The 12,425-nt window shown below is 52.3% G+C and overlaps 1 non-coding gene across 1 annotated transcript; it reads left to right on the top strand.

The window, feature by feature from the left end:
• Window positions 1–5,707: 5,707 nt before the first annotated feature.
• LOC118972415 (U6 spliceosomal RNA) lies at window positions 5,708–5,811 on the top strand. Its single transcript, XR_005061374.2, has one exon. It is a non-coding gene; the product is annotated as a U6 spliceosomal RNA (small nuclear RNA).
• Window positions 5,812–12,425: the final 6,614 nt, after the last annotated feature.

Below are 12,425 nucleotides of genomic sequence, written 5' to 3'. Positions count from 1 at the left end.
GGTTGGGGTTTGGGGGGAGCAGGGCAGATACCAGCGGGCACCTGGGCCATAGGAGACCCCTGTACGCTGAGGGGAGAGAGGAAGAGCTCACAGTTTCTGAGGGCTTCCTTCCTGTCTGTCCCCATTGTAGGAACGCATTTACCCCCTGGGGAATCACCATAGGAAATGGGTATTTGCTTTTTCATCTTAGAACCAGTCCTAGAAAGGAGGTAGTGTCTGTGACCTGCTCTGTTTGCCCCCTGCAAGCAGGTTTGAGGTTTTTTTTGGTTTGGGGGAATTTTTCTTTTTACATACTTTGACTTATTTTTTTTTTTAGTTGTAGTAAAATACACACAACGTAAGATTTACCGTCTTCACCATTTTTAAGTGTACGGTTCAGTGGTGTTAAGCACATTTTTACTTTAAGTAGAATATGAAATTCCATAATGCATGACGCTTTGTGAGGGCACATGTTACCCTGTGCCATTCACAGGCGTGTTGTGAGTGTGGGTGGGTGTGGTACACACATACATATTTTTTAACCAGATAGAGATGTCATGGTCAAATGCAGTCTGAAGGCCCCTGCCCTTATCAACCTTATTTCATAATTTATCTCATTTTATATATTATCTGTCTTGTTTTTATTAATTTTTATTTTTTGTTTTCATTAGCTTATTTTTATTTTTTACCTTGTTTTTATTAATTTACTTTTATTTTGTCTCACTTTTTATCAATTTATTTTTATCGATTAATTTTTATCTTTTATTTTACTGTCACCTTAATTTATTTTATCTTATTTCATTTAACTCCTTGCGTATGCTGAGTTCTCTCACTAGAACCGGGGTTCCCAGCCGAGTGCGATTTTGCTCCCCCCAATGCCAGTCAGTAATGTTGGTGCCATTTCTGGGGGAGAGGGGACACTGGGCGGCGGGGAGCGAGGGGGAACATCTGTGGTCATCACGACTGGGGGCGCTCTGGGCATGGAGGGGGTCCCCACCGGGGAAGAGCCGGTCCCGGCGTCCGGGGTCAGCGGGCAGGACCCCGCGGCAGGCTGCAGCACCACGCCGTGTCTAGCACGGGGCCTGCACGCGGTGGGTGCCTGCCACGGTTGTGCGAGCGAGGTTGCAGTCGCCTTGCTCAGCGGCTGCCTGGGGCCCCGGTTGCTGGGACACGCTGACCCCGTGTGGACGGTCGTGGAGCTGCGCCCTCTCAGCCCGCGCCCCAGCCTGCCGGGAGCGTCTCCAGGCAGCGCTACCCACCAGCCTTTCTGCCAGGACGGCAATGTTCTAGCTCGGGGCCTCCAACATGCTGGCCGCTGGTGGCCGCTGAGCCCTTGAGACACGGCCAGGACAACAGGGGACTGCATTTTTAATTTCCTGTCATTGCTTTTAATTTACATTTAAATGCAAATAGCCACATGTGCCCGGCGGTGACCCAAGCGGACAGGCCAGTTAGTGGAAAAAGCAGACACTTGTCTGCTCTGGGGGAGTCCTTGGACATTGCAAACAGGTTTGTATTTATGACCATTTTTTAAAATTCACGTACAGTCGACCCGTGAACAACACAGGTTTGAACTACGCAGGTTCACTTACATGCAGATTTCTTTCAATAAGCATACTGGAAAAGATTTTGGAGATTTGTGACAATTTGAAAAAATATTTCCTTTCTTACTTGACTGTAAGAATATGGTATATAATACGTATAACAGCAAATATGTGTTAACTGTTTATGTTATTATTGGTAAGGCTTCCAATCAACAGGAAGCTATCAGTAGTTACGTTTGGGGAGAGTCAAAAGTTCTAGAGGGATTTTCAACTGCTCAGGGGGTCAGTGCCCCTAACCCCAGAGCTGTTCAAAGGTCAACTGTATATCAAGCGCTTGCTGGTCCCAGACCCTGTTCTGGGCACTTTAGTCCCATGGACTCAAATCTTTATTTAAGCACTGTACTCAAGTAGGTACTGACAATATGCTCACGCTGAAGAAGAACCCGAGGGTCAGAGAGGACAGCTGCCCGAGGGCTCTTGCCTCTGTGCTAACCTTACCCCAGCCAGCTAAGGGACCCTCAGGCATGATGTCATTCCATCCTTACCCCATTCTGGAACTAGTGTGACTCTGGCTTTGCAGATGAGGACGGTAAGTCTCCAACAGGACATGCCTGTTTCCAGTCACTCATCAAGTGGAATGCCAGGTGAGGACTGCGGCCTGCCATGAGGCTGTTAACCAGAAGGCTCACTGCCTCCCTGGTGTGGTTTGTGGGGGCCTGGGTAAGGTTGGGGAGATACACAGAAGATTGAGAACTACTCTCTCACCTCTGTGAATTCCTGAGGCTGTGTGACCTTATGGAGGTGTCTTGTCCTCTCTGAGCCTCTGGGTCTCCGAAGCATTAAGTTCTCTGAAGCATTAATTCTGGGCATTAAGTTACTTACCTGATTCTCTTTATCTGCCCAGGCTGCCAAAATGAAATATCACAGACTGAGTGACTTAAACAACTGAACTTTATTTCTCGTGACCCTGGAGACCAGAAGTCCAAAATCAAGGCGCTGGCAGGGTCCCTATATGGCACAGGGAGAGGGAGCTCAGGCCGTTCCTCTCCTCCCAAGGGCTCTGATCCCAACCACGCAGGCCCACCCTCACGGCCTCACCAACCCTAATCACCTCCCAAAGGCCCTGCTGGCTAACACCATCCCCCAGCGGCGTCAGCCGGCGTCCACGGCACTCATGCACACGCTGTGGACACAGGCCCCGTTCAGCAGCACGTCGGGGCGTGTCTGCTCCTGGTGTTAGACGGTGGCTGAGGCTCCAATGATCATGGGGCCCGTTTCGCAGCATGGGCGAGCTCAGCACACTCTGGCCACTTACAATGAAGGGCCCATTGATGTGGTTAAGGGAGAGGTTGTGGGCATCTGGGCACCAGGGAGCAGGGTCCTGCTGAGCCACACTATGTCCTTTCCCACAGGACAGATGGGAAAGCTGAGGCCCAGAGAGGGACAGAGACTTGTCCAGAGCCACACAGCACTCCCATCACAAAGCTGCCCGTGTCACAAATTTGGCCCTTGGATGTCTGGGGAAGGTATCAGTGGGGCCTCTGGAGGGCAGGTCAGGTGGGCAGCCATGCCTCCCTGGTCTCCAGTCCCCAGATGTCCCCAGGTATCCCAAGCCACGAGCCCACGGGAGGTGGCCTCCTAACCACTGTGCCTAATCACACGCAGCCCCAGGGGGATGCTGGAAACACCTTTTAAAGGCTGTTAAACACCTCAACAGAGAGGTTCCCCACCCTGCCAACGCCAGGCTCCCAAGGGCACAGCCGCAAGCTCTGGGGAGAAAGAAACACACAAAAACAAAACACATTCGTGGTCCAGCACGGCCCTGGGTGGCGGGGACACCGCTAGAGGCCTAGGTTTCTGGCCGCACTCCCTCTGAATCTCCATGGTCCCCTTTTGCAAAATGGGTTGCTGGTCAGTGAATGGATGCATGGGAAGGCTTGGAACAGTTCCCACCACACAGGACCCACTGTGCACTTAGAAATGGGTTAAGATGGTGACGTTTTGTTTACCCATTTATCTCCTGATGGAGAAGATGGCCCTCGCGAATAAGGCTGCTATCCATGTGGGTGAACGAATGTCTGCTCAGGTCCCTGCCTTCAGCGCTCCGGGGTCCATGCCCAGGGGTGGAATTGCTGTACCACCGGTGTTTCTATGCTCAGCTTTGGCGAACACAGCCAGATGGCTTCCATGGCGACTGCCCCCCCCCTCCATTCCTACCGGCAACGCCCTGGGACGTTTCCCCATTTCCTCGCCAGCTCTTGTTCGTTTGCATTTTCTGGTATAACCGCCCCAGTGGGCCTGAAGGGGCATCTCACCAAGGTTTCCATTCACGTTGCCTGACGATCAGTGACGCTCGGCATCTTTCCATGAGCTTGTTGTCCACGTATGTCATCTTTGGAGAAACATCTATTTGAGTCTATTGCCCATTCTTGAATTGGGTGGTTTGTTTTGTTCCATTGTGTGAGTTGTAGGAGTTGATATATTCTGGATAAGGGACCCTTATCAGATACAGGCTTTGCAACAGTTTCCCCCCAGACTCTGGGCTGTCTTTTCATTGTCCTGGGGGTGGCTTTGATGCACAAAAGTTTTTAATTTAAACGAAATCCGAAGCATCCATTTCCATCCGAAGACATTTCTGTGGGGCTTTCACAGCGACCTCAAACTCGGCACGTGCAAAACTGAACCCGCAGGTCGCCCCCCACACCATCTCCCAGGCCAGCTCACTTTCAGGGTGTCTCTGCCCTCCCTCTTGCCAGCCCCGTCGTCACCGCAGACCTCCACTCTGCTGAACCCCCACCCCATCTGGCCCTTCCCTCCCCACCGGGACCCCCACCCTGTCCAGCCCCCGCCCCAGTTCCTCTCTGCCCTCCCCATGTTTCCCTCACTCAGGGCCAATGTGTCCACAGGGCAGTGCCAGGGGCCTGTGGTCCTTTCAGGGGCCCAGGAAAATGCTTCAAGCTCCTTTAGAATCAGAAGAAAACAATGAATGCCAGAATCACGAAGACTTCCTCGTACACGTAGCCTGGATTCTAGCTGTCTGTCTACGGGTGCCACCGTAAAATATAATCTGTAATAGTCTTCCCTGGGGAGAGGACCCCCAGAAGTCACAGAATCCCCCTGCCCCCTTCGCTTCTGGAAGCAGGCAGAGGCAGGTTTCAAAAGCCAAGTGGGATGTGCTGCCCTCTGGCGATGCTTGAACCTTCCGTGGCTCCCCAGTACCCTCCGAGTGAGTCCATTCATCCCCCCTCCCTGCTCTCCCCCTTGCCCACTGACCCCCAGGCCCCTCGGCGCTCACCCATCTCGGCAGCTATTTCCTTCTCTAAGCCTCTCACGTGCAGTCCTGTCCGGCCAGGCTGAAGATCACATTGTTCATTTGGGGGAAGCCCTCCCAGAGATGGGGGTCTTAGGAGGTATTAATGTTAAACGAGGTCATAAGGGTGGGGCCCCGATCTGATAGCCCAGGTGTCCCTATAAGAAGAGGAGGAGAGGCCTCCCCACGTGCACTCCCCAGGGAAAGGCCGTGTGAGAACACAGCGGGAGGGCGGCCGCCTGTAAGCCCAGAACAGAGCTCGCCCCAGACACCTGGCTGCCAGCAGCCTGATCTAGGACTTTGCAGCCTCCAGACCCGCGAGGAATAGATGTTTATTGTCCATAAGCCGCCCAATCTGTGGTGTTTTGTTAGGGCAGTTTTGCTAGGCAGCCTGACCCTGAGAAGCATGATTTTCATACCCACTAAGCACCTGCTGTGTGACAAGCTCTGTGCAGGGAATAAAAAGATTCAGTTGTGCCTTGTGGAGCTGGTGTTCTAGTGGGGACAGTAAGGACACAAAAGAAGTAAAAAGACCAGGATGTTGCTGTAAAGAAAAATAGAGAACGCTGAGTGAGGGGGTGGCTATTTTAGGGGGGCCCAGAACAGCCTTTCCAAGGAAGTGACATCTGCATTGATTCCTGGAGGAAGTGAGGGATAGGACAGGTAGCAGTCAGAGGAAGAGCCCCCCAGGCAGCAGACACAGCTGTGCAATGGCCCTGGGGCAGCACAGGTCTGGCATGTGGCGGGAACACCCAAGAGGCCTATGTGGCTGCAGCAGACTGAGTAAGGCTGGGGGAGGGGACAGGGCAGGTCATGCAGGCCCTGGAGGGGGTTCTTGGGGAGGACTTCATATCTCCTTGAATCTGTATTAAGGTTGCTCATGTCCACAGCAAGTATACTAGAATTGGAACAGTACAGAGATTAGCATGACCCCTAAACAAGGAGGACGTGCAAGTTCCTGAAGCATTCCATATTTTTAAAAAATGTAAGCCACAAGCAAGCCAAAAATTGTGCGTTTCTTTATGTTGCACTAAACAGGCCATTGAAATACATGGTACAATGGAAGGTACAGAATAAATACTCAATTTAGTTTTCCATCTGTGAGAACTTCACAACAAAATTATAGTTTGTTTTGTAAACAGTAATAATAAAGTGCATTAGGGAGCCCACAGAGGGACATGACCTCATTTCTGCTTTTAAAGCTCTCCCTCTGAGCCGGGTTCCCGCTGCTGGAGAAGCAGCGAAAATCTGGAAAGAAGGAAAGGAAAAATCCTGGGATGGTGGAATGGGACCAGAGACAGCAATGTGAAGTCACAGTTCCTGTCTACCATAGATGGCAGATGATTGATAGATAGATAGATAGATAGATAGATATGATAGATGATTGATAGATAGATAGATGATATGTCGCGTGCCCCGTCCTCGCCGGCAAGAACAGCACGCAACAACAGCAGGATTCTTCTGCAGAAAGCTTTATTCTTCAGCTCTTTGTGAAACAAATGAGTTGGGCAGGACCCAGAGGGGAAGGAGAGGCTTGCTTATATAGTTCTCATGCTCTGACCTGGTTGGTGCGGCTCCATATGCCTTATTAGCATAACCATTTGGTGGGTCTCATTGGTCCTTATGCCAAGGCGCAATTAGCATGTAGTTTAGTAGAGTGGGATGATTTGTCATTAGGAAGTTCGGGGCCTTCCGGCTGCCCTGCATTGGGCGCTATTTTCTGAGCGCGGCTGCCAACAATGATAGATAGATGATAGATAGATAGATGATAGATAGATGATAGATGATGATGATAGTAGATAGATAGATGATAGATAGATAGGTAGATAGATAGATATGATAGATAGATAGATAGATGATAGATAGATGATAGATGATAGATAGATAGATAGATAGATAGATAGATAGATAGATAGATGATAGATAGGTAGATAGATAGATATGATAGATAGATAGATAGATGATAGATAGATGATAGATAGATAGATGATAGATAGATAGATATGATAGATAGATAGATAGATAGATAGATATGATAGATAGATATGATAGATAGATATAGATAGATAGATATGATAGATAGATAGATAGATAGATAGATAGATAGATATAATAGATAGATAGATAGATAGATAGATAGATAGATAGATAGATAGATAGATAGATATGATAGATGGATGGCAGGTAGATTTAGATGTTAATATGTGAATATGTACATGTGCATTTCTCAGCTCTGCTCCCTGGAAGGGCCTGGGGGCAACAAAGCCCCATTAGTTTGAGCACACCCAGAACCCAGGTCTTGGTTTCTAAACACCATTCTCCCTGAAAAGGAACCAGGCTCCCTGGAGAGATAGCTGGCACCAGGGCCAGGGCAGGTAAAGGACAAAATGAGCTTGAGTGCCTCGTGAGGCCAGAACGTCAGGAAGTGCTCAGAGAATGGTGGGGACCCTGCAAATGACCCAGGGCACCTCTGGGGAGGGCTCCTAAATAGCAAGCAGGTGCATCTGGGTGTATTTGTGAAGCCGGAACCCAGGGGTTTGCTGATGGGTCAGAACAATGTAGCTGTTTGTGTAGTTCTGTAATTGACCTTCAGCTCCCCTGTGAGACCGTTAAGACTGGGGTCTGTGTGGATGATGACATCCCTACAGGGTCAGGCACACAGTAGGTGCTCAATACATGCTTGTCGTGTGGCTGAGTTCTGGAAATGGAGAAGAAGACAGGGATTGCAAAATACACAAACAACAAGATGTATCACAGCCCCTCTAACTACTATTTAAAGTAAAGCATGTAAAGCGTGGGTGATACAATAAAGAAGGATTTGGGTTGGTGGGTTTGTTCCCAAGGGTCTGGTGGGGGAAGAACTGCTGTTTGTGGCATGTCATGCTCAGAGCCTCACCAGCCAGAGGCCATAGCGTTGAATTTGGAATTTCATGTGCCCGCCACGTGGCTAAGTGCTCTTGGGGGCCTATCTCATTCAATTCATCCCCAAACCCTCAGATCCTTACCACTAATTTGTTCAGTCATCCATCCATCCACTCCCCCATTCCCCATTTAGTCAGCTCTGAGCTAGGCATGGGTCCTGGGGCTGGGGGTCCAGCAGTGCCGAAGGCAGGCACAAACCGCTGCTTCCTGGAACTGACCTTCCAGAGGTGGAGAAAACCCACCCAATCAGCACCTAAAATGCATCCTATGTCAGAGCGCCATGACTCCTACAGAGCAAAGAAAATGTTGAACCCGGTCCAGGTGTGGGGAGGGTTGAGCTGGGGGCCAGGGGCAGCTGCCCCAGGGCTGGGAGGAGGGGAGCTGGTGAGGTGCCTGTCAAGGGCAGGGTTGGGTCCCATTTTTATCTAAAATTTTGACATTTTGTTCATTGTGGACATTTTCCCATTAACTCTGATTTGTGCAAATATTGCATTACGCACATCAGAATGACGATGACGTACCACCTCACACCCACTCGAACAGCTATTATATTTTTAAAAATTACCATAAGAAGCGTCAGCCAGGATGTGGAGAAGATGGAACCCTCAAGTCCTGCAGGTGAGGAAGGTAAAAGTGGGGCAGCCACTGTGGAAACAGTTCAGTGGCTCCTCAAAAATTAAACCCAGAATTGCCATATGACCCAGCAATTCCACTTCCGGGTTATGTGTCCAAGAGAAATGAAAATGAAAACGTTCTTGTGTACAGATGTCCAGAGTAATGTGACCCACGATGGTCAAGGTAAAAACACCCAAGTATCCATCAACAGATGGATGGGTAAGCGCAGTGTGGGCCACCCACGCATGGCACCACACAGCCACGAAAAGAAGTGACACCAGACACATGTCACACCGTGGATGGGTCCTGAACACAGGGGCTCAGTGAGACACCACACACACACGCTACATGGTGTGCAAGCCCATTTGTGTGACACATCCGGAACAGGCGAATCCATAGACAGAACATGGGTCTGTGGGTGTTGGGGGCTGGGGCAGGGGATAGGGAGTGACTGCTCATGGGGAAAGGGTTTCCTTTTTGGGGGATGGAATGGAACCTTCTGGAACTGGACAGAGGTGGTGGATGCACAACACTGTGAATGTATTCAATGTCTCTCATGGTACATTCTGTGTGTATTGACCACAATAACAACACAGATTGCCTTAAAGTAGTGTTTATCATGTTGACTGAGATTTCTGCCTACCCCCTTAAATGTCCCGCCTGCAGAAAGCGCCTCACTTGAAAAGCCACTCATCCTAGTCTTAGTCCTGCCAGAATTAATAGGGGAGTCACGACAGGCCTCATTGAGGACGTGACGTTGAAGCCAAGACTGGAAGGAGACAAAGGAATTAGCCAAACTCAGATTTGGAGATGTGTCCCAGGCAGAGGGAACAGCCCCTGCAAAGGCCCTGGGGCAGGACCGACTGGCCTGTGGGAGGAACAGCAAGGAGGAGGCTGTGAGGCTGAAGCAGAGTGACTGAGGGGGAGAGAGATGAGGGGAGGGACGGGAGGGGATGGGGCAAGTCATACATGGCCGGCGTGCGAAGTGGGGGCCCTGGGGGGCAACGGACTGAGGGGGGACCTGAGGCAGGTTGTCAAAGCCTGTCCTATCCACAAGACCAAGAGTTTTGTCCGCCTTAGTTGTTACTGCAAAACCCCATTTAGAGTCATGCTTGGCATATGGTGCAGGAAATATTTACTGAGGTCGTGAATGAATAGTAGCTGCATTTATGGGGGTGGGGGTGTAGTGTGCAGAGTGACCTCACACTGCCCCAGGTCACCAGCCAGTTACGGCAGGCCAGAGGCTTGAACTCATAGCAGGACAGCTGAGGCCCCAGCCCCACCAGAGGGAGGTCCCCGGGCCGCACGGCGGCCACCTGCTTCCTCCCTGCCTCTGATTAATGGCCATGCAGCCCCATCCATCACGCGCCAGCCAGCGCCCGACTCTGCCCCAGAGGCCGTGGGGCCCAGCGCTCATTTGTAAGCAGGCTGCAAGGCTGGTCTCAGACAGTTGGACACATGAGACAGATCCCCACCCCAACCTGGCTCCAGAGTGGCCCTGAGAACCCCAAGTGGATGAAAGACCAGGATGTAGACCCCAGGAGTTGGGGATGCGGTAGCTGAGGGGTGTGGGGTGGCAGCTACCCCTCTCCTGGACATCCCCCTACCCCTGGATCTCCGGGCCTCCCCCCGTGCCCTCCTCCCCTATGACAACCAGCAAGAACCCACCACCACAGGCCCTGGCGGGATCTCACTGCTCTAAACCAGGACTTCCCAGCTGGTGGCAATTTTGCCCCCCAGGGACACTCAGTAGTGTCTGCACATGTTTCTGCTTATCAAGACTGGGCACGGAGGTGCTCCTGGAATTGGGTAGGTGGGGGGTTACAGAGGCTGCTCAAGCCCCCACAGTGCCCCAGATGGCCCCACAGAGGAATGTCAAGAGTGCAGAGGCTGACAGAGAGACCCTGCCCTAAAGCCTCCCGGGCTCCCTAGTGCCCTCCAGGTAAAACCCGAGCTCCTCGGTCCAGAATGCAGGGTCCTGCATCCCTCTGGACTCCGGGCCCTCTCCAGCCAAGGTCCCGCCATGCTCTGCCTTCATGCCCCATCTGGAGAGGCAGTTTTGCATAGCATTCAAAGGCCCAAGTGGCTGCTCTGGCGTCCCAGCTCTGCCTCCTACCAGCTACGTGATTTTGGCCAAATGGGTTAACATGCTTCAGGCAGGGCCTGGCACATAGTGAAAATATAGACAGCTTGGCTGGTTTAGTATTATTCCTGGTTTGGTCGCACTCTGGGCTTCTCTATATGCCCTGAGCCCACCGTGCAGGGGGTGTCTGTGTCCAAGACCCAAGGGGGGCTGCCAAATGGGAGACTTTGGCCACCAAGTGCCCTGACACTGGGAGGTGCCGGCCTAAATGAGGGTCAGATGCAGGTGGCCTCCCAGGAGAAAGGCTGTCTAGTCCCCACGGAGTGGGAGGAGATGGGGAGCAGGGCTGGTTTCACAGGCCTGTGACTTGTACAATCCTATGGGGCCCCATGCTCTAGAAAGGGGCCCCCACTTGGTTTAACGCTCTGTGGCCACCACCTCAAAATTCCTAATCGTTTTGGAACAAAAAGCCCTGCATGATTTGTGGGGTCTGCCCACTCCAGAACCCAAAAGAAATACCTCAGAGCTTTCCCAAAGTTGGTTCCATTTCCCTTTCAGGGTCAGGGTAGGGGGACCCCGCATTGTCACAACTCTTCCCAGCCCCACTAGTTAATGTCACAGGTTGGTATTTTGCATGTCATGAATTTATTTTTTGGTGTTATTTTTTTAAATATTGCATTCAAGTATCATTCTTTTGAAGGGCTTTTTTTGGGTGGTGGGGTCGGGGGAGGGTCTTCCATTGTGCTTATCCATCTCACAGCAGCACACCCCACCCTTCATCTGCCCAGGAAAAGTGACTGGGGTCCTAACTCTCCATTTTACAGATGGGAAAACCCAAGGCCCAAAGAAGTTACAGTCCCTGAGGATGCGGGGCAAGCTGCGTACCTGGCAATGATTAACTGTATATTAAAAAAGAAAGAAACAGTATACTTAGCACTTTCCAGCATTACAGCTTATTGGAGGCCTGCCCTTTACAGGGCAGCAAGAAATCCTACTGAAACTAGAGTCAGGCCCCCCCTACTCTGCTCACAGCCCTCCAGGGCTCCCACCTTCCTCTGCATAAGAGTCCAGGTCCTCTGAGGCCCACCAGGCCCTGCTCCATCTGCCCTGTCCCCATCACCAGCTACAGAATTTGCAGGGCCCAAGGCATAACAAAAAACTGCCAGGCCCCCTGTTCAAAAATGACTAGTGATTTTCAGCAGATCATTTACTCGAGCCCAGGCCCTCCTGGGAGCAGCACCCCTTGCTGATGCCCGTAGCTGAGGGCCCTGCCCTGATTTCCAGCCGTGCCTCGGCACCCCAGGTGCTGCCTAAGAGCCTTTGAGCTTGCCGTGCCTGCCTTCTTGAGCAAGCACCACCGCCCGGCCTCTCTCGGCTCTGCGATCGCCGCCAAGGTCCTCGCTGTGGCCAAGGAGGCCCTCTGGGTCCTGCCGCTGTTCAAAAAGCACCTCCTGCCCCTGCTGTATGTTCTCCGTAGCCATTTCCACCGCCTGACCCGCCAGTGGTTTGGCTCCTGTGAGTCTGTCCCCTCCCCCAGAGTGGGGACTTTGCACCACCCCCCGACGTCCTGTAACAGGCCCTGGCACACAGTAGGCGCTCAATAAAGCGCTGGTGTTGAAGGAAGGGCTCTCGGGCAGTCGGCGGTTGGACTGCTGTCCTTCAACAGGAGAGGGAACGGGCCTCAGGGAGAGAAGAGCCGGGAGTCGAGGTTACAGAGCATGTCCCTGGCACGCGTCCAGATAGCGCCATGACAGAGCCGGCCGTTTAGATGGGGGCCACGGGCCCCCCTGTTTGAGGGATGGGGAAACCGAGGCCCAGGCAGGCGCCAAGGCCCGCCGGCCGGGAGGGGCGGCGGCGGGCGCGCGGGGCGGGGGCGCGCCGTGCCCAAGGTCACCGCGCCGGCCGGCCGGCCCGGGGGAGGCGGGCTGGGTGGGGATCCGCAGGCCTCCCCGGGCGCGCGCCCCCCCCTCGG

Source organism: Manis javanica, chromosome 13 (genome assembly GCF_040802235.1).
Source record: "Manis javanica isolate MJ-LG chromosome 13, MJ_LKY, whole genome shotgun sequence".
In the NCBI taxonomy this organism is placed as follows: domain Eukaryota; kingdom Metazoa; phylum Chordata; class Mammalia; order Pholidota; family Manidae; genus Manis; species Manis javanica.
The sequence above is the reverse complement of the archived record's forward strand: the minus strand, read 5'-3'. Positions and strand labels throughout refer to the sequence as shown.